General features: G+C 40.6%; 1 long non-coding RNA gene across 2 annotated transcripts; it reads right to left on the reverse strand.

Annotated features, from left to right (window-relative positions):
* Positions 1–577: 577 nt before the first annotated feature.
* Positions 578–5,283, reverse strand: LOC306798323. Of its 2 annotated transcripts, none has more exons than XR_013773320.1 (3): positions 5,164–5,283; positions 3,967–4,166; positions 578–813 (listed from the first exon to the last, which is right to left on the reverse strand). It is a non-coding gene; the product is annotated as an uncharacterized lncRNA (long non-coding RNA). The 2 variants fall into 2 exon arrangements; XR_013773321.1 differs by having other exon boundaries at positions 3,967–4,189; positions 5,164–5,238.
* Positions 5,284–21,329: the final 16,046 nt, after the last annotated feature.

Here is a 21,329-nt window from a genome sequence, read left to right on the forward strand (position 1 = left end):
GTGATAGAAAAAGAAAATCAAAAAAAGAATGGAAATGGCCGATTCTTTCTTTGTGACATATTTTCTCTCTCATCCTTGCATATTTGCATTAAAGTGATTGTGAATAATGTACATTTGACCAGTGCTGTCTGCGGAACTAATGCCTATTAAAGTGATGGGAAGTAGCATATGTTGTGCCTTGGGCAGAGAAAGTCCAATCACCCCCACTGTGTGCAAGTCTCCAACTAAAATGCAGGGCAGCCTGGGTTTTATCCTAAATGAACCCAGCAGGGAGAAACAGGACATAGTCTCTCATTCCACATTTAAGCTTCTAAACTAAGGCTTAAAGAGTTAGATTTGGAAAAAAGGGAACTGTAACATCCATCATTTAATTTACTCGTGGAGCTAATGTTATTTTATCTTTTCCTGGTGCTAGGAATACAAAGGGAAGCAGTGAGGCAGGGGAAGTGGATGTGTGTGCAGGTTGTTTCAAAAACTGAGATGCATTTGCTTTATTTGTAGCAAGAAAAAAGAAAGAAGGGGAAAAAAGGACAAAAAAAGAAAGAAAAGAGAGGGGAAAAAAAAAAAAACCCAACCTTCTCCCCTCCTGTTATGCTTTCACATTTTCTGCCAATGCACGATTTTGTCAGTAATTGCAAAATGGTTTGGGTTTGTTTGGTTCCACTTTTATGTTCCTGCACTGTACTAGAAATGTTCTGTTATTTGAACAGTTTGTAAAGCTTTTTTGAGCTGTGTTACATAATCTTCCCAACGACCTCCAGCATCAAGTTCAGATCTAAAGCAGTCTTTCTTCTACCTGTGTGAACTCAATAGCTGGGGAAAAAAAAAAGGCAATTACAGAGCTGTAGGAGAATAACAAATTCAGCTGAACTAAGGAAATAAAAATTGCCGAATTGTCATGTTTAGATCTGTAGCAACAAATTTTGTTTCATTACCTCCAGCATTACAAAAAGGAGAGGGAGCAGGGGGTAGAAGGGAAAGGAGGCAAAGCTTTTTTTTTTTTTTTTATAGATAGTATTCATAGGAGGACTTCGTTTCCCTTTCCCATGAAATAAATCTGTCTTAAATAGAAGTGTATCTCTTAGTGATGTGGAAAAACATTTGCTGCCAATGTAAATCAGGAGCAGTGGCAGTGAAATGAATGGATTGGCACGGGATCCCAATTACAGTGCACAGTCTGTCTGTCCCACCCAATCCAGATTCATGCTCAGAAGAGAGATCTAAACTTTTTATTTTTTCCAGCATAAACTGCATAACTATTCAATTTATTTTGTAATCTTGAGAGCAGATTATTAGCATGTCTTAAGCATTAATTATCACTAGGTAAGAGTTTTGGAGTTGATACCTTCCACTGTCTCTCCATAGGGTCTAAACTAAAAGTTCTGACACCAGTTAGAGCCAAACCCTGCCTTAGACCTACCACTGAAATTCAGATGCAGGTTTTTCGTGTCAAATTCAATTACATCCCAGCTTCAAACTCCAGAGTGAGCTGCTGATTTGCACTTCTGCTCAGCTCGTTACTGTAGATAGAAAATATCTCCATTTTTTCCTGTTTATTGCTGATGCTATTTAACGTTAAAAGGTAATGGGTAAATAGAAAAAGAAAAAAGAGGGAGAAAATGTATTGCTGAGATAATTACAAGAAGAGGCCATTCCCATTAACAGAGCTTAAATTATATGATTAGACTTCTATTATTTTCCTCACTGTTGCCTAGGAAATGTACACTGGCTTTGGAGGAATTATTTTAGATTTTATTTCTTCCTTTCTCTTATCTTCCCTGGATAATTCCTTAATACCAGGAATAATAAAAGCCCAATTGAATACTCAGACTCAGCTGTATTCCACTACAGTGAGCATCCTGCATCCCCACTCTGGGGCTCAGCACTGCTTTGAGACACTCCAAGCATATTTGCCCATAAATACTGGCTGTGACACCCAAGGCTCTTCTGCCCCTTCCCTTGCTGTTATCATTTGGGACTATGGAATTCCACCCTGAGCTGGATCCCTAAGGTATGGAACCTCACTCTGAGCTGGAACCCCAAACCAATCTTGCTGAAGAGGATGAAGAGAGGGAGACAATGAAAGTTCAGGCAAATAATTCAGATGATTGCCCGGTGAAAAACAACAACCATAGTGAAAGAACACAAACTCAACCAACCAAACAAGGAGACAGCATGAAAAAGAGGCAGGAGATTTGTGGCTTCAGGTCTTCATACTGCAATACAAAAAGCAACTTAGTCAGTTAAGAGCAACTCTGAGATCACAGCTCTGACAAACAAATATCTTATTCAATCATCTGCCAAACTGAACAGGCCAATAGAAGTGCTGTTTTACCCTTGACAGGAGCTGAAGCACTTGCAGACCTGAGCTTGGCTCAGGTCTAACCCTGGCTGCATTCACTGGGGCTGATCCTGGCCCTGACCCAGCTCTTGGGCTCACGTTCCCATTCCCAAAGGGGTCCTTGACACCCTGGGCTGCAGGCTGCCCCCATCCTTCTCCAGGGGTAGCATCCTGTTCAAGACTAAGAGACCCAACTTTGATGTCTACAAGCAGTGTCTAATCAGGCAAGAGTTTTTTCTGCTCCTATCATCAGTGGAGATGTAAGCAGTACAGTCAGTAAAGTCATGCCAGAATCATTTTGCCAACAGTTTAGCCAGAGTATCATTTAAACTCTCCCAGCCTCCAAAATGAGATGGGCAGATTCAAACTCTCAGTTTGGAAGACTTCCTGGTCTGTGCTAATTCAGCCAAAACCATTTCCACCCTTGGGTCCTGACAGTGTTTTATTTCCTAGAATAGATGTTGCCTAAATATCTTTCTTAAAAGAAGATGAATTGTTCTTCGAGCTCCACTGACAGCATTAACTAAAAGCTGGATTCAAGTGCTCAGCCATAGGTGTCTAATGCCACTTGTGCTAATGTAGGATATTTAATCAAGAGTCCATGTCCTTTATATGTCCTGTGTCACATTATAGGATCACAGACAGGTTGGGGTTGACAGAGACCTTAAAGACTACCTAGCTCCACTCCCCCAGCCATGGACAGGGACACTTCCACCAGAGCAGGTTGCTCAGTATCTAATAACCTGGCTGGGATGTAGCCAGCAAATCAGCAGCATCATTGTCTCAGATGACTCAGTAAAGCTTGGGATTTAGTTATCTAGAATAAATTTATATATATATTATTCAAAAAAGGAAAACCCACACTAGAATTTCTGATTTCACCACTCCCTCTGTCACCTAAAGAAGATGACAGTGAAGGGACACTCCTGATGCAGCTGGTGAGAGTAAACTTGCAATGGAGGTTTTGCTGGAGTGAGAAATTCAACACTGTAAAAATTTCTCTCCTTTTACTACACTGTGAGTAGGGCTGGATCCTTCAAGCCTACTAACAATCTAAATCCATTAATCACTATTTTAAGTTGATATGTTGTCATAGTCAGAGACCCAAGTGGCTATTTGAACCTCTATCTCTCTCTCTCTTGCTTATTCACACACAAAACAAGATCTAAATATGTTCCTTTACATCTTATACAACTGAAACTAGTGGAGAACAAGGAGCAAAGTCCAGAACCAAAGGTGCATGAAATCTAAATAATTCTAGGCATCAGCTCTGACCCCACTTAGAGGGCAGCCATCCTTGCCCTGCATCACTGGATGCTCCTGCTGGATACAGACTGGGGCTACTTCAAACCCACAGTATAATGTTAATGGATTTTAAATACAAACTTGATTCAGATATTTAAGACTTAGAGTTGAAGACTCTTTTCACTGCAAAAGCCCAGAGGGAGAAGATTTCAAGGGTCCTGAGTGGTGGGAACAAATGCCAGTTGTCCCTCACAAAGTTACATCACTTCCTAGGGATCTGTGACATTTCTATCTTTGAGTTTAGCCTCGGTGCTTGAAGTGGCCTCATTCCCTAGTTTATTTTGACTGTCTCTTCCCAGTCTTTGTTTTTATACACTTACCCATTATTAGTTCACTTCTCATAATTATGGCTCCACTTTGGGTGGTATGTTTTAGCTGCTCCCCTGACACCGGTGTTGAAAAATGAAATAGTCTCTGGGCACTCTCTTTGGTGTACATCCTCCTTAAATAATTTTTCTGAGTTCTGAGATGTGCTCACTGCTGCTTGCCTTATGTTTCTGTCTTTCCCTCATTCTGCAGACTTTTTAGTTCACACTTAAGGAACTGGGACAGGAAGGAAAAAAAAAAAGGAAGATGGTTATGAATTACAGCCTTATACAAAGACATGACTAAGACAATAAAAATTCCTTATAATTATCCAGTTTGACTTTACACATACATCTGAAAGTCATGTAACATGATCGTTTATGATAACCTTCCCCAGATCTATTAAGCAATGTAATGATGAAAACAAAATAATTAAACCAATATGAAGGGTTGGGAACCAAAGCTAGTTCAAAATTTTGACTCATACTCCACCCTAAGGAAACTAAGCTTTTTAAACACCAAATTGACTGGTGCTTCAATCCTCTTCACTATTACAAACACAGTTCACAAATGCAAACCAAAATTGGAGACAGCCTCAGAGCTGTGCTCAGCAGGTGAGCTCTTGTCCTTTTAGAAGTCAAAAAGACTTTCACCATTAACATCAACTGTCCCACAGTTTCTCTCCTGGTGCTTTTTATACAAGCACTGATACCATTTTGAAGAAAGGCAACTATTCTGTGACAAACTGAGCTCATAGCTTGGTAGTTTTTTTGCCCCATGGGTATATTGTACCTCACTGCTAAAAAGCTTTATAATAAAATGTAGGAGATGTTATAAATAGACTCAGTGATGCTACTAGGTCAGTAAAAACAAAACTAATTTCTTCAAAGATGGCTGGACAGTACTACATCTAGCTTGGTTTTTTGGTCTTATTTATTACTAATTTTAAAATGCATCTATTTGTCCTGTGAGTGGATGTGTTTGGCAAAGAAATTACAAGCAGCTACCACCGAGCACAGATGTTCATTGTCATCATTGATAGCAACAAATATCATCAGTCCAAACCAAGATCACTCCTCTAAGGGGAAAGTATATATAGCCATCATTCAAAAACCTCAGCTCACATCCTTGGTAGTTCAGTAACTCACAGTTTTGCCAGTGGGGATGATAGAAGTTTCTTTGTTGTGATGGATGCATTTGCCATTACTCACCATACCAGTTCTCCCCTCCCCTCCAGCTGTTTTACTGTGGTACAATATCCAAAGCCCATGAATCTTGCAGTATCCTAGCAGCCTGCTCCATAACATTCCAGCCTGACAAAATTGGAGCTAATAGTTCAAACAAGCTGAAACATCAAGTGGGAAAGAGTCAAAGAAGACTTTTCATTAAAGGCATTGACTATTGGGGAACTAGGAGATAAATGGTGATGCAGTAACCATCCTTGTCAAATCAGAAAGTGTCAGTGTATTGATTGCCTCATTATCACTGAATTAATTACAGCTGTATCTCTCTCTCTAGATATTTAATTTATAGGTTGATATTGGGACTTGCTTTTCTTGACAAAACTATGAGGTTTTGTTTCAAGATTCTCTGAAGTTTTAGGTTTGTAATTTTATTTGTTTGGTTTTTATTTCTTTTCAATTGTATGCTTTGCAAAAGGATGGTGACCTGGAAAATTAATCTCTGCTTATCCATGCAAACAGACACAATATCTCTGCAAGTTTCCAGTCTGCCAGCTCCTTCTGAGATATTTCTGTGAACCTACAGCTAAAAGAAAAGTGGCTTTTCATCTGTTTCACTGGTATCAGTGTGACTCTGTATTCACAATGTGATGGAGTCCAATGTCTGTGTCTGTAATGTTGGTAAGCAAGGGACTGAATTAGGAAAGCCAATTTAGTCCATGTGATAGAGCAGGTGGTCACAGCTCTACAGAAAAAAGAATTTCAATGATCTCCAAACCAAGCCCCAACATCCTGTTTATATGTATATGCAGTAATTACAAGATCAGATGCCTTCCCCAGTTTGGGATCTACCTGAGATCATTGTCTCTGAATGGTTCCCACCTAAAGCCAACAGCAGCAGGAAAACTATTCAAGGTCTGGAACAGGCTGTCCAGGGCAGTCACCATCCCTGCAAGGGCTTTGAGAAGTGTAGATGTGGCACTTGGGAGCATGTGGTGATTTTGGCAGTGCTGGGGGAAGGCTTGGACTCAATGACCTTAGAAGTCTTTTCCAACCTAAACAATTCTATGTTTCTATGTAGCATTTCAGAGCAGAAGCCCCTTGTGAAATAAGGTTTGTGAGTTTTTACTTTATTCACTTGGTTAGCATCGTTATATTTGGTAGAAATTATCTGATGTGTCATCTCATAATTCATTTTTTTCCAAGTGCCCACTTAGACAGATATTGAAATACTGGCATGGGAAGATCAAGCATCTAAGTTCAATCAGGAAAATAATCATAGGTGCAAACCAGCTTGGGTGTCTGAACAGACAGGGCAGCTTGGTTTTCAGTAAGCTCTTTTCTCTTTCTGTGATATTATCAAGCATCATTTAGGTATCTTATTTATATTCTTATTTTAAAATTATTTATTTTCTACTTTCATCTTTGAAGGTGTCATAATGAATAGGGTAAAATCTTATATTGGATCATATCTGCAGGTACCTCAGAGCAACTGTTAAGAAATCCAATGCAATTAGACTTTGCAGGCTAATTTATCTTTGTTTTAATGATGTAAAAGAAAACACATTGAGAAGAAAACAAAAATAATTATTTTCTAATGTGGGAAGGTGCAGGACTTTCACAGATGTTTATGATTTTGACTGATTTTACACAAGGGATACAATTAACACATGATTAGTTTTTGGGCTTTTTACTGTTTGGTGGCTTTTTAAGGTGAAACTATTTTCATTGTTTGATTACCAGAGTGAAAGACAAAATATCAAGAGAACACACATCTTAACTTGCCAGGTTCAGCTGTGGAGATCACGTTGCTGAAGGAGAACCAAAGAGGGTCACAATTGGCAAACTGTCTCAAATGACTCCTTAACTCCATATTCCCTCATCTGGGTTTCATTCACAACTTCTTTCACCCCAAACATACTTACAGCTTTTGGAGGCTGAATCCTGTTAATTTGCACTATTGGTAGCTCCTCCACATGCAGAAACCATACTCAGTCTTAGCTGTGTGCTGCAAGAGTGCAGAAACCACAAAGTTTAAATTGAAAAACCTCCCTTTCCTCCCACTTTGAGTGCTGGACAGTGCTGTTCACTGGCAGAGGAAGAGAGAGATTATTACCCTTTGAAGGCAGCAGCCTAAGAAACCATGGCCATGAAGTCTGAGAGCAGACAGACACTTGTTGGCTTGTTGAATTTTTATCTACAACTTGCATTAGGCTTTGTTTTTTTGGAGCAATAGTAAGGGAAACACTTCTGAATCCAGATCTTTACAATAACACCTCCCATCACTTTCATCCATCTCAAATATCTGTGGGGTTTTCCTTTTTTATAATCAAGTACAACTTGTAAAATAATAATAATTACCTCACGAGACAGATATGAAGCTTAATTAAATAAAGACTGATTATCAGAAACTTGGAGCATGTGCGGAGCCGGTTTGCTATAGCTTTTCTATTGCTAAGCTTTTCTGCAGATCAAGCCTGGGCTGTACAAGAAGTGATATGAATCATCTGTATCAAAAGAAATATGACTCATTCAAGGCAGAGCCATCCAAGACCACAAACGAGACATTATTTTGATAATGAGAGATTTATAGAGGAGGCACAGAGAGAAGGATCTCCTGGTTCTTTTAACCCAGCCCCTATTCTAGGCCCCTACACAATCTCCTTAAAAATGTAATAATCTTCACTTGAACATCTTGACTGAGAAGGACTAGCCAGCAATTCATACAAGATAGAAAGCAGATGAGCCTCAGTCATTTTTACACCTAAACTCAAACCAGACTTCATCAAGTTCCTCTGTTCTTTTACTGCTGGTTGCAAGCTGAGACTGGAAGTGGAAATGCCAAAGCATCCTAAAGATGGGCAGCATTTGTGATGGGATGAGAAGCAGATGTTGAAGAAATCTCAGAAGAGATGATCTTTTTACAGAAATTTCAATGTTTTCTGCAAAATTCAAGCCCAAGACTTCAAGAAACAGGTGTATGCAGCTTCCACCCCAAAAAAAGCTCTGTTTAAAATATTTTTAGTGGTACATCCAACAACTCCATAGTCATTGGAAATATCCTGGAGCATTTCAAAGGGGTGAGGACCAACACATGAGTCACTAACCCAAGTCATCAGTGTCCCTTGATTTTAGCTGCCCAAGTGAAGATAAGCTAAACTCAGTCCAGTGAAGGCACTCTGCCCACATCAGGGGCTTGAAGCAAGATGACCTTTAAGCCCCCTTCAAACACAAAGCCCCTGGCCTTGATCACCCTCAGGGATGGGAATGTGTCTTGAGTTAAGAGACTGAAATCCATCCCTCTCCTGTATCATCTTTCTTTGTGGTATCAAATTGGATGTTGGGTCCAAACTCCTACTACATTTTCATTTCCATGGAATTTAATTGACTGATTGGCTTTATCCAGTTGTGAAGCTAACTATGCTGAAGATTGTTCAGCTTCTGTGGTGAGAAGACTTAAGTAACTATTGTACTCAAACAGAGCAAAATAAAGAAATCCATTGTGTTGTCTTATTTTAAAAAATGGAAGCTATAGGTGGCATTCATTTCACCTGAGTGTGTTTGAAGTCTTGATGACTTTAGTCATGCTAACAAACCTAAAAGTATAGTGGTTGCTTGCAATTAAAATTGTAAGTTTCCCAACTAAGAAAAATAGACTCTTTCAGCAAGTCTTTCATCTCAGCTATATTAAATTCATATTTTAGGTGTATTGATCTCAGAATTACCTGTCTTACCCACTGCATACAAAGGGAATCCATAACAACCTCCTTAAATTTAGACTTTGAAACTATAAACACCTAAATTCCATCTGAAAAAAAGCACTGAGGCATAATTTAACACCTTAACTCTAACCAGAAAACTGGCTGCAAGCATCTTCTGACAGGATACTTACAGTAAGATATTTGTTCATGGAAAACTATTTTTTTTAAAGAAGAATAAATAAGTTTAAGAATGAATGAGTCATATTGAATGTTTTATGGGTCTACAGGGAGCTAACACAACATAACATTTCAACTCAAGAGGGATTTTAAGAGCCATCAAACCAAATGGGTACTAAGTGAGGATATTGTGAACATATTCATAAAATATTATTTCTTTCTACATGTGCATTATCTTTATAGTTGCCATATACCTAAGTATTATTACATTTGCCTTGGATTATTGTAAAATCTCAGAGTGCTTTATAGTGATTGATTAATTAATTAATTATTGCTCAAACTCATTCTCTTGGATAGAAAACTACCTGGTGGGTTCCCTAAAGTAGGGAGTCCCTCATGGCTGGTGAAGAAGTGGGGGGAAAAGTAAATCTTTTTGCTCTGCTTTGCCCCCAGGAAATCACTTTCATAGTGAGCCACAGGGCTCAGGCTGCAGTTTTTCTTTCCAACCCTTTTGATCAGTTATTTTGGAATATATGAAATTGCTGGTGGAAGGGTTCATGAAATGAAGAGCAGCTTCACACTCCACTAAACACATCGTTTTAAAATAAATAGATACTTCACTCCCATTTATTAAAGCCAAAATGAATTTGCAAACAAATTTCATTTCCTAAACAACTGGAGATTTCTCAATAGGTTTGAGGTTTCTATCTGTGAGGGACACGTGAAGCTCATCTCACCAACACCTATTCAAGGTGACACTAAAGTCAGAGCTAAGATTTGGAACAAGCCAGTCTGTCAGTCTTCCAGTTTCTGTGTATGGGTTCAATACCAAAGAAGTAGGAACCTCCAGACAGTGATTCACTCCACCCTAAAGCAGGTTTCTCGTTGATTAATCAGGACTAGGAGCCTAATCTATATACAACCAGCATGAAGAGAGCTTAATCCCTTCAAAAACAATCAGCTCCTGCCATAATGCAAGTCTTACCCAAATTAAATCAGGCTCTTTTAGTACCAAGTCAACCAGACCACTTGTTTCAAGCCCAAATAAACATCTCCAGTAACAACCAAAACCAAATGTGAAAATTACCAACATAAACGCTTATTTCAATGAAAAAATAAATCCCTGTATTCTAAGGCTACTTGGCTTAAATCAAACAACCAGCTAACCTTTGAACCAGCACTGGGAAGTTTCCATTCCAATGAGAGATTTAGGAATCCATGCCAACAACCTACACTCCATCCCCAGTTGGCAGGAGGTTGGCAGGGATACAAAAAAACATGTTAACAATGCTGCTTTTTTTCTATATATACAGTAAACCTTATGTGTATCAACACACTTGTTTAAACAGCTTTTTGAATCTGACTCACAATCTTCATGAATACATAAAAAGTTCCAGATGTTAAAATGTCCCAGGACGTGCATTTTAACCAACTTTGTTCTGCATTTGGAGCCTGACATGCAAAGAGGGCATATTGATTAGAATTACTGGCATACTTACTGCTTCTGCTTTCCTGCTTCCTACTGAGTGGTATTTGCCATGGAATGACTTGTCTTTGTGCTATTTATTCCTAGCATGCTGCTCTTGGGATCCTGGATGCTTTGGAAATTCCCTTTTCAGCAGCAGCTGGAGAGTTGAAAAGGGAAGAAAGAAAAAAAGAGGGAAAGCAGTCTGAGACTTCACAGGTGCAATGAGGGTGAGGAAAAGAAGAGGGTGAGGAGAAAATGTGTTTTCCCTTCTCTGCCTTTACAGGAACTGGCCAGATAATGCCCAAATCTGTGCTGAGCTCAGCTCACCATTGGCATCTCCATGCCAGAGCCTTTGCACCAATGCAAAGTCACTGTTTATTTTAATTCTTACTCGTTATTAAATTTAGGACTTGGAATCCCCTGTAGCCATTTGCTTTCATTGACAGTGAGTGTGTGTGCACAGCCAGAAAATCCAGGGGCTGAATGTTACAGCTCCAGAAAATGCCTGATAGAAGCCAAGTATCCTGGATGATTTGAGTGGGAATTATCATCAAGGTTTTGTGGAGCCAAAAATCAGATTTTGTGATTCTTTCTGACCTTGCTTGCATTTGAAGTCATAGCAGTGCCACATTCCTGATTTTGGTTTAGCTACTTCAAAACATGAATAAATAAAGTTTAGGTGAATCTTTTAGAAGTCTCCTAATTATTCTGTTATTAAAAAGGTTGAATGTCTATAAAGGGTTGATGGAGCCTGTGCTCCTCTGTACTTGGAGTGACACCTTAGAATGTTATCCAGTTCATTTACTGCAAACACCCAAAAGAGACACCACAGAAAGCAGCAGGTACTCACTTGATGGAGTAACCCAAATGACATTTCAGCTCCCTGATGAGTCAGCTGGCACCATCAGGGCTGACAAAGAGCTCTCCAGGGACTGTGTGCATGTTTTACTCTGTGACTTGCCAGTTAACAGTGCATACATGATGACAGGAGAAGGAGCCTTCCATCCCAGCACACAAGCCAGCTGCAAAGCAATTTTGCCTCTTTCTCCCCTGGTCCCATAAAATTTGCATTCCTCCCTGCAGAACAGCCTGTGCCTGGTGTTAGGAATGAAGGATAAGTCCCTATTTCCTTGATTCTCCTCCTTTGCCCCAAATCTCGTGCTACAGAATAGATTTTAAAGAGGAAGATGCCTTCTGGGGAAGGCAAACCATGTGTTTTTCAGGACCATGATTTTTCAGCTGAACCCACACTGGCAGAGTTAGGAGCAGCCTGTGCAAGCCTGGCTTGGGCACCTGACACCGTGGATCAGGCACAACAGCAGCTGGCTCAGCAGGGACACACACAGCCCCAGGTACAATTTAGGGATAAATGAGGGGTGGGCAGGTGAGAGGAGCTTCACAAACTTGGGTACAACTGGGAGTGCAGGGTCAGGGGTGAGACAAAATAACCTAAATTTGACCTCTGAACTGGAACTTCTGGGGTTTCTGATTAAAATTGAATGTGAGTGTGAGCTGAGCTGGCACCCTCTCTCTTCTCCACTGCTGCTTCCCATAGGATGTTTAATACTTGGAGAGCCACAGTCACCTGCATGCTGAAAACAACACTCCAACAGAAACCCACCTCCCTTTTTCTCTGAGTGACACTTTATGTATTTGCATGCTTGGCTTCATCTGGCAGTGCCAAAATACAGGCAGAGGATTTAGGTGACATCCAAGTGGTGGGAGTGTGGCTTCCTGCTGCACAATTTTGTTCAATAGTGGCACCAAAAGGACAGGTGAAGGAGAGATGAGGGAAGACACTGTAGCAATACGATTAATGCTTGAAAACTTCAGGTGTACCAAATCCTGAACAGGTCAAAGCCTTTGGCTTAAATCTTAATATTTAGATTAGCCACCTAAAGTAATGAATCTCAAACACTGAGCAAATTAATTAGGATTAGAGGTATTCACCACACTAAGAGTGAATTCATATCACCAAATTTTAACCATCAGAAAGTCAGACATTCATCTACACTGTTTAATCAGGTCCTCATCATGAGTGTTGTTGCAGTAACAAATACTGCTTTTCCATATTTGTACTTCCCAGAAGCAAGTTTTGATTTCAAGTGCATTTCTTTTTCTCCAACAATGATTCACTGTCATTCTCCTCCTCCCCTGTTTAAACATATATGTGCATCCTAGATCACCTAACTGGATCTGCATATGTAAAGCACCATGCATGCATTTTATGGCATTTGGTTACATATGAACAGGGAAATCTGACAAAGTCTCCAAATTTCTACACTGAATTCTGGGCATGGAATACTTTTTGTGTTAACTCTTCATGGAATCATGGAATGGTTTTAGTTGGAAGCTCATCCAGTTCCGAATCCTCTGCCATGGGCAGCAACACCTTCCACAGGTTGCTCAGACCAGGGCAAATTGCTGGAAATTAAAAGCCTTACCAAATTATTATTAATTTTATATGCTTAAGGGTTATTTTTAAACCACCTTTCCCCAGGTGCTGTAGTTGGCTTGTCCTGGGATACTTAGGTAGTGTAAAACTTTGAACCTCTCTCATCTCTTCTTCCAAACTAAGGTCAGCTGAAGCTCTTAAAGTTCATACTTGAAATTAAATTCTTGTCTGTTGAGTCTTCTAAATGTTCTAATCTATAGCTTGTGCTTCGACCTATGGACAGTGGCTATCAGATGCACAGTTAATCAGCTTTTTTATCATTTGAAGCCAGAAAGAAAAACAAACAAAACCAAAACAGCAACAGCAGAATCCACACAAAGATCAAAACAAAAAAACCCAAAAAAACAACAACAAAAATACAAAAAAATAAGACAATACACATGCACGTAGACACACACAGTCTGTTTATATCCTAATAATATCAGATGGACTTTTTATTTTTTTGGCAGAAAAATATATTACCAGATAAATAGTTTGCTTGGATACTAAACAGATTAGCCCTTGATGCCATTTAAAGGGAGAAAACTACTTTGTAACAGGAAAATTATTTTTCTATCTCCTATCTCACCTGATGCATTTCCCTTCCATTCTACTGATAATCCCAACATACTTTTTATTAAGAGCAATTCCAGACTCCATTATTGTTCCAAGTTCTGACATTCACATAGGAAATGAAAAACTGCCCTAACCTTCCTTCCTGCTCATAAAGTCCTGGAAGAGGTGGATAAGACCACAGAATCTTTTGACTTAGGGTAGATTTTTTTTTCCCTGCATTTGCATAAATCCCCCAGGCAGGCAGGAAGAGACAATATTTCAAACCCAATCCCAAATATTTCATTTGGAGCGGTTATCTCATAATTACAGAGCTGCAGCCAATTAGCAAAAATAGAAACTTGTGGAATAATTCTGTGCTGTCAGAGATGGAGGAAGGGATGGAGCTTTTGGGCTTTAACATGTATTGTATGCAGATCTACAGCCCTGGTCTAAACCAGGCAGTCCCACAGAGTGAGAAATGGTTCCTTTGCCTGGAGGTTCCACACCCTGAGCACATTGATCCAAACATCTTTTCCTTGTGGAGAAGTTTTCTGTTGTGGGACAACCACTGCTGCCATGGTGATTTAGTAAAACAATGAAATGTTATGGGCAATCTGAGGCACAGGTTGTATTTGCCCACCAAAAATGCACTGAGAATTTGGGGAGAATATAACTGTTCTTGGCAGGGAATTGGTGTCCACATGCAGGTCTTCCCTGGAAGCTTGATAATTGCAGGAGGAGAAAAAGCATTTTCCTTAACATCACCTGACCCCCAGAATCTGCAATAACAGGAACCCCCAGTGTCCTGTGAGCCCAGAATATAGTGAGGTGGAGATGGAGCTCTGGGTGTCTCCAACTCCTGCTGGGAAACTTCCTTTGAAAACCCCTCAGACTCCTCAGTCCCTCACCAGCAGTTTGGATCTGGTGATTCAAGGTTATTCCTGCCTCATGTCTTATTCTTGAAGGTTTCCAACCCACTAATTTGCTACTTCTGTTTGTAGGACACAGACTGCTCAATTGCTTTACATTGAACACTGGAGATCATGGTGAGGAGGGGATGGGGGCAGAACTTTTCCATCTTTATGATACATTTATAATTTATGAACCAGATATGTCCTGTGCTAACTCTCTAAATAAACAAACCTCAGGAATTGGACTTGATAATCTTTGTGATTCCCTTCCAACTCAAAATATTCTGTGATTCTAACCTCTGCAGCATTTTTTGCAAGTGAAAATTTGGGTATGTTTTTCCTTGCCTTAAGATCAGATTCTGAGTATAACAATAATCACAAAAATCCCTGTGATTACTGGCCTCTTGGCCAAATAAAAGTGTAAGTCTAAAAGGTCCCTTCACCACTTTACAGGCTCAGGAACGAGGAACATTCAAAGCAAGGCTATGTCTACAGCAGGTTACAAGCTGAGCTGCCACAAGCACAGGATGTTTCCTATTCTCTGTGCCATGCTAACAGTTCTTTTTTGATATGAAAACCTCCTGTAGACCACTTATAAGGTCTCTGGGGAGAACTTAGAGGACCTTTCAGTACCTAAAGGGGCTCCTAGAGAGCTGGAGAGGGACTTTGGACAAGGGTCTGGAGTGACAAGACAAGGGGGGATGGCTTCCCACTGAGAGATGGCAGGGATAGATTAAACATTAGGGAGAAATTCTTCCCTGTGAGGGTGGTGAGGCCCTGACACAGATTCCCAGAGAAGCTGTGACTGCCACTGGATCCCTGGCAGTGTCCAAGGCCAGGCTGGATGGGGCTTGGAGTAACCTGGGATAGTGGAAGTTGTCCCTGCCCATGGCAGAGGGTTGGAATAAGATGATCTCTAAGGTCTCTTCCAACCCAAACCATCCTGTGATGACTAATGTCTTAAAGTGACTTTTCTAAATCACATGCATGCAAGAACGTGGATCCCAGCTTTGCACAGAGATTCAGTGCTAAAGGATGAGCAAATTTACCCTTCAATGTCAGCTCAAGGCCAGCAGAAAGGGACAATCCAAAATTTCAGCTGTTTCTGTAGAAGATCCCTACAGGAAAAGTTGGATACTGCACAGTGTCCAGGTAAGTAGGTTTACCCCTGAAATGGGTAAAGATGCTGAAGATCATGTCCAGTACAAATATGACAAAGCAGGGAGGATAAAATTCTCCTGCCCATCAGCTTTCCCTACCAGGAATGTCCATCTGTGGGTGTTTCCAGTCCTGTCTACACTGATGGTAAATTGGTCCTGTGTGGTTATCATCAGAATTTGACTTGGATACTTCCAAAATTTGCTCTTTTTTCCCCCATACATGTACTACAAGGAAAGTCATTTACACAAGGCTATTAAAATCACATCCTTGAAGGAGATCCTGTGTCACATTGGTTTTAGCCTATCTCAAATGGCATGACTGGGTGCTTTGCTCTGAAAATTTAAGGAATATTCTGTGTTGCATCAAAAGGCCAAAAAATATTAATCAATTACTTTGCAGTGGACAGCAATAAAAAATTGAAGCCAGGCCCTTTTTCTACTGAATCAATTATAATTTTGCTCCTGATTGAAATAAATGCTGAATGAGACTTCATAACTACTTCCCTAAGTACTTTAATAGCCAACCCTGTGTCTTTATAATGCCTGTATTTATATGGCTTATTCATTTAACTACATCCTTTCCCCTTCATTTATGTTACAAATAAACAGAAATTGCTGAACCAATGCCCAAAAAAATATAATATAAATATTTGCTGCACTAACAACTGAAAAATAGGATTCTCCTCTGGCCCTGCATTTGTTAAGGATAAATTTGGTCCAGTAACTTTTATTGCACTCATTACAAAACAGACCACACACTAGTTTCTTTTAGAAATGTTTAATCAGGGTTTTTTTAATTATTAGCATGGCTCCTAGGACCTGTAGCACCTTGGGATGTACAGAGGGTATCTACTGGAGGGTGTCACCACTTACCCTCCTGACTTTTTAAAACAAAAATATCATTTACTGGTGCAATTGCAAAGAGGTGGACATGGAAGCATTGTCTGATGCAGCCTGACACCAGAAGGTGTGATATTGTCTATTTTTGCATCAAAGTCACCCAAATGAAGAATAATCTGCCCCATATGGACACTGATATGACTCGATTGTGCCATTTGGGCCAGATGCCAAGGAAGTGGGGTCTGATAGCTCCAAGCTGTCTGCTGTAGAGGATGGACTTATAACTCCTTATGTTGCAAATATTTGAGTTTCCCACTGTTTGAATCTTTTTTTTTTTTTAATTTCTTCTTTTTCTGAAGTCCAAGAAGGGACAAAACCTGGCATATTTTTCTTCTTTCTTGTGAAGCTTTTCTGGTGCTCTTTCCACATCTTCAAGCTAAATGGCAGTTGGCTAAATGCCACCCTGCATTAAAAAAAAAATAAAAAATAGAACGTGAAAGCAAATAAAAAATGAAGTCAATTAAAAATAATAAAAAAAAGAAGAAATTAAAAAATTGAGAACATTTAGATCTAGAATAACATAATTAACAAACAGTGAGAAGATTCAGAAATTACTGGAACAGCCTGTAATTTTTTCACATTTCATTTCAAGTTAGTAGAAAGAAGGAGGAATCAGGAGAGAAAGGCCAAGGAATTCTTACAGCTGACCTAACTGGTGCTTTTCCTCAAATCCAGGTCACACTCCCACTCCTCCTTGTGCACTGCTTGATGTTATTCTGCTACCTGGCAGAGCAATGAGCGAGTTGAAGTTGAAAAGCAAAAGCCAAAATGTTGTTGTTCTGTACAAATGCTAAATGTTGCCATTATCATGTGGAAGTGCTGCTCCTCTGATCTCACAAGTGAAAAGGGAGCCTGGTGTGCCTCTGGCTGGGGACACAGCCAGACCAGGCTGAAGTCAACCAAAAAATGTTGCATAGGTGCTTCAGGGCCCTGCCAAAACAAGATCTATAAATGCAATATATGGTTTCAGACTATGGATCATGGCCAGCCTGTGGAAAACTTGCTCATGTTTCAGCCTGCAGGTTAACCTTGAGGGAAGGAGGGACTCCTGTCCCTATTTCTGGTGTGGCTGCCAGAAGCTCCTGCTGCACTTCACACCCCCAGAGACCATGGGGAAGGGAAAAAACACCTCACAGGTTTTCAGTGGTGAGTGCACCAAGAAAGCCTCTCCCTCTCTCACTGCCACCTTTCACACCCAGAGTTATATTCTCTAAAAAACCCTTCACATGGCCTGAGAAAGGCCTGGCCAGTCATCTCCTTTCCCCATAATAAGAAAGAGCAGAAGAAACTTTGCAGTTTATGGATGCAATAATCTCATTAAAGCTTCACCATGGCTTCCAGAAGTTTTAATAAACCAGCTGGCTAATCACAATAATCCCCCTCCCCCCCTCCACTTTATGGAAAGATCCTGCAGTCAGGAAATATAAAACTCTCAACACGTTGACCACAGCAAGGATTACAGCCTCATGCAGTGACACTTTTCCAACTGGAGATCTTGTGTGCTGCACAAACCTCAAACAACCTCATAAACAAGTTTGAAGCAGACCTAAAGCCAGGCTTGCCAAGGAGAACATCAAGAGTGATTCTGTTAATGAGGTCTGGCTGGAGCTGAAACACCTCTCCTAAGTGTGTTATTTTTAATCAAGTCATTTCCAACAGGAACCTTTATGGGAGTGTGCACTGATTCATTCCTTAAAATTTACACTTGAAGGCCCCAGTTTGGGCCACTGATGTCACCAGAGGCTGTGGCAGTGATGGGGGGGTGTGGAAGCAGACACCACATTCAGTGATTCAACAGCCACAGCTCAGACCTGAATCCTCAGACTCATAGCTCAGACAAGGCTGGGAACAGAATCTGACCTCACCTCTGCAGCAGAGAAGAAGGTTAATCACAAATCAGGGAACTATCAAAGGGCTGGAGCACTCCTATGGAGACAGGATGGGACTGCTGAGGCTGTTCAGCCTGGAGAAGAGAAGACTTTGGGATAACCTCATTGCAGCCTTCCAGTACTTGAATGGGGCTTTTGAGAGAGGGAGAAAACTTTTCCCATGGGCAGGTAGTGACAGGACAAGTGGGAATGGGTTTAAATCCATTATCTCTCCTAAAAGATGAGAGACAGTGTCACTTCCAGTCCATAACCACTTCTATTCAAGGTGTATCTGAACTAAGAGTTGGTTTTTTCCCAGAAAAAAATGTAGATTTAGGGTTAGTTTCCTGCTCCATTTGAAAGATTTCAGGCCCTTCTCTCCCAATAAAGCCCCTTAAACCTCCAGGCTAATTTAGGAAAAACAATCTCACCCCCTTATGCTGCAATTAAGTGACAGTGAAACCAGGAGTGAGGGAACAGGGGGGAGTCTGATTTCCCTTTGGACAGCTACTGTGCCCCCTAGACCTGTATTTGTATTAAAAACAGTGGCAAGTGTTGAATGTGGAGACCACATCCAAAGACCTTCTGCTGCTGGCAGACACTGTGTGCTCCTGCTGTGGCAGCAGAGCAACACCAAGCACCTGTAATAGTGTCAGAACATAGTGTGATCCTAAAAATGCTGTGACACTAGCTGAGTCCTCCTAGGCCAAAAAAAAGCACAGCACAAGGAAGGAAAAAATTCTGCAGTAGAGACAAGACTGCTGGGGAAGTGCAATTTTGTATGTCTGAAGACTTCAAAAATTCTTCTCAGCATAAATTAAGCAGCAAAAATCATCTTTTTTGCCACTTAGCCTAATTTAGCAGCTTATGAGATACAGCCTCTTAGTTCATTGAGAACATCACTAAGCATAAAAGACAATTTATAACATTTTATTTGAGTTCTATGGGTATCTGTAAAGCCCACTGATAAACAAAGATGTAGAAAATCTGCTTTTCCATCCAATCTGGGTAGACATGTCAGGGTGATACAAGGCTCCCACTGAAAGTTCTTTCTATCCTTGCAGAGGGAACCTTTGCAATTTTTAAAGCTGTCTCCTTACAGTCAAGTAAAATCTAGTGAGATTAACTTCAATCCTTAGCAAAAACCCAGAATATGGCTCTGTGTCTCCATTTATGAACATTAAAAATGAGGGTTAAAGCAGCTGTTCCAGTGGAGCTGAGAAAATGCAGCAATTTTTCCTCAGTCCCATGCCATGTCTCTCACTCAGCAACATTGTTTCTGTAAAGGTTTTCTACTCCTGGAAATTTACTATTTCTGGATAATGGTTCCCAAGTAGTTGCTTAATTAAAGCCCCCATGTAGCCTGTTTTATTCCAGAATTCTGGAATAGCTGTTCTGGTAAATTCTGAAGTGTCAAGAAGCCCTAAGGCACAAGAAGAGAAGTGCATGCCTGTCTCAATGAGAAGCTGTTAAAAGAAAGGTGAAAATAATAGGAAACTTTCATATATTGGTAAAAGGCAACGAGTGTGTTGCTGGTAGCATCACTTTAAATCATTCTGGCACACAAACAACTGGAGCTGCACAACGAGTTTGGAGGGGAAAAGAAGGATTGAATTAATGCACCTTCTTTTTTGATTCACACATGGTCTTCAAGGTTGCAGTTTAGTCATTATCTGCATTAACATTCCAGATAATTTCTTGGAGGCATCTCAGTCTCAGGTCTATGAGCTGTTGATTGCATGTGTTTGATATGTGAAAATCAAGCTGTGCTAATTAGTTTTGATTTTACATATAGTTTATGGTGTGTTAGCTCTTTGCCTTGATTGGATTAATGCAGCTCTTAGAAACACATGTTACATGTGAAAAAAAAATGTATTTTCAAGTACCTCTGACACAAGTATCCCCTAACAGTCATTGGAAATTCCTTGTGCAAACTTTCCTGCTGTAAACTGACAGATTAAACTATACATTAAAAAAAAAAAAAAATACACTGAGAGCATGAACAGGAAAAAAAAAATACATGCAGTATTTTGAGCAAGAAGTCAATGTTTTGTAGACTAACCCAGCACTGTTCACTACTGGGTTCATTAATTGCATCCACTAATTTTGCAGCCCTTTTTCCTGGCACTGGGAGTCCTCTGCCCACACACCACCCCCATCTCACACACACACTGACCTTCAGCTCCAATCATCCCCTCCTGCCTGCACTAACATGAACTCACTCAGACACTTTCACTTTGGGTTACTGCCCAACTCCTGGCACTCACATCCAGTTATGTCCAGGGTGTTACACCCACACTTAATTACCATCACACCCTCACACTCCCCTTTCAGTTACACCAGCAGTGCTGCCCACCTCCCCCCACGGTCAATTATCATCAGATGTGATTAAACCTGCAGTTCTGCACCTCCAACCCTCCCCTGGCATTCCCATCCACTTATGCTCAACAGCCCTCCCTGGGATGCACGTCTGCTCATCACATTCATGCATGAAACACCAGGATTCTTTCATCCTGACACTGGAGAGGGGCTTTTCTCTTCGTTTTCCTTTCAGTGGCACAAAGAGCACCCACTTCCTACTGAGGAACAGAAAGACCTGCTGTCCTGTGGACTGTTGCCCTCTTAGAAAATCACCTTGAATCCTTGTTTATGCCACCTGAAGAATGGATGCTGTGGTGGTTTTAATTTTAGTTCCTGGTGGGCCTTTAAATCAAGGCTCCACTTCACAAAATGCTGTGTACTTGAAACAAAAGGCAGTGCCAGCACTGTAAATTCATCTGTAGACAGTGATGGATTTTCTTATGGAGGAAAGAAGTCACCTCCTCAATCCCCTGTTGCATCCATGGGAATGTTACAAAAGAAAATTCCTGATGTTCCCTGACACATGGACAAGCACCCAGCTCTGCTGTCCAAGCAGAGCATCTGAGGTGATCCATACAAACAATCCCCTCTGCACAGCCTTCCTGAGCAGCTGGTGATGAGCAGGTGAAATCCTTCTTCTCCCAAATTCTGCTGAAGGGTT

This window comes from Erithacus rubecula, assembly GCF_903797595.1.
Source record: "Erithacus rubecula genome assembly, chromosome: 2".
Taxonomy (NCBI): domain Eukaryota; kingdom Metazoa; phylum Chordata; class Aves; order Passeriformes; family Muscicapidae; genus Erithacus; species Erithacus rubecula.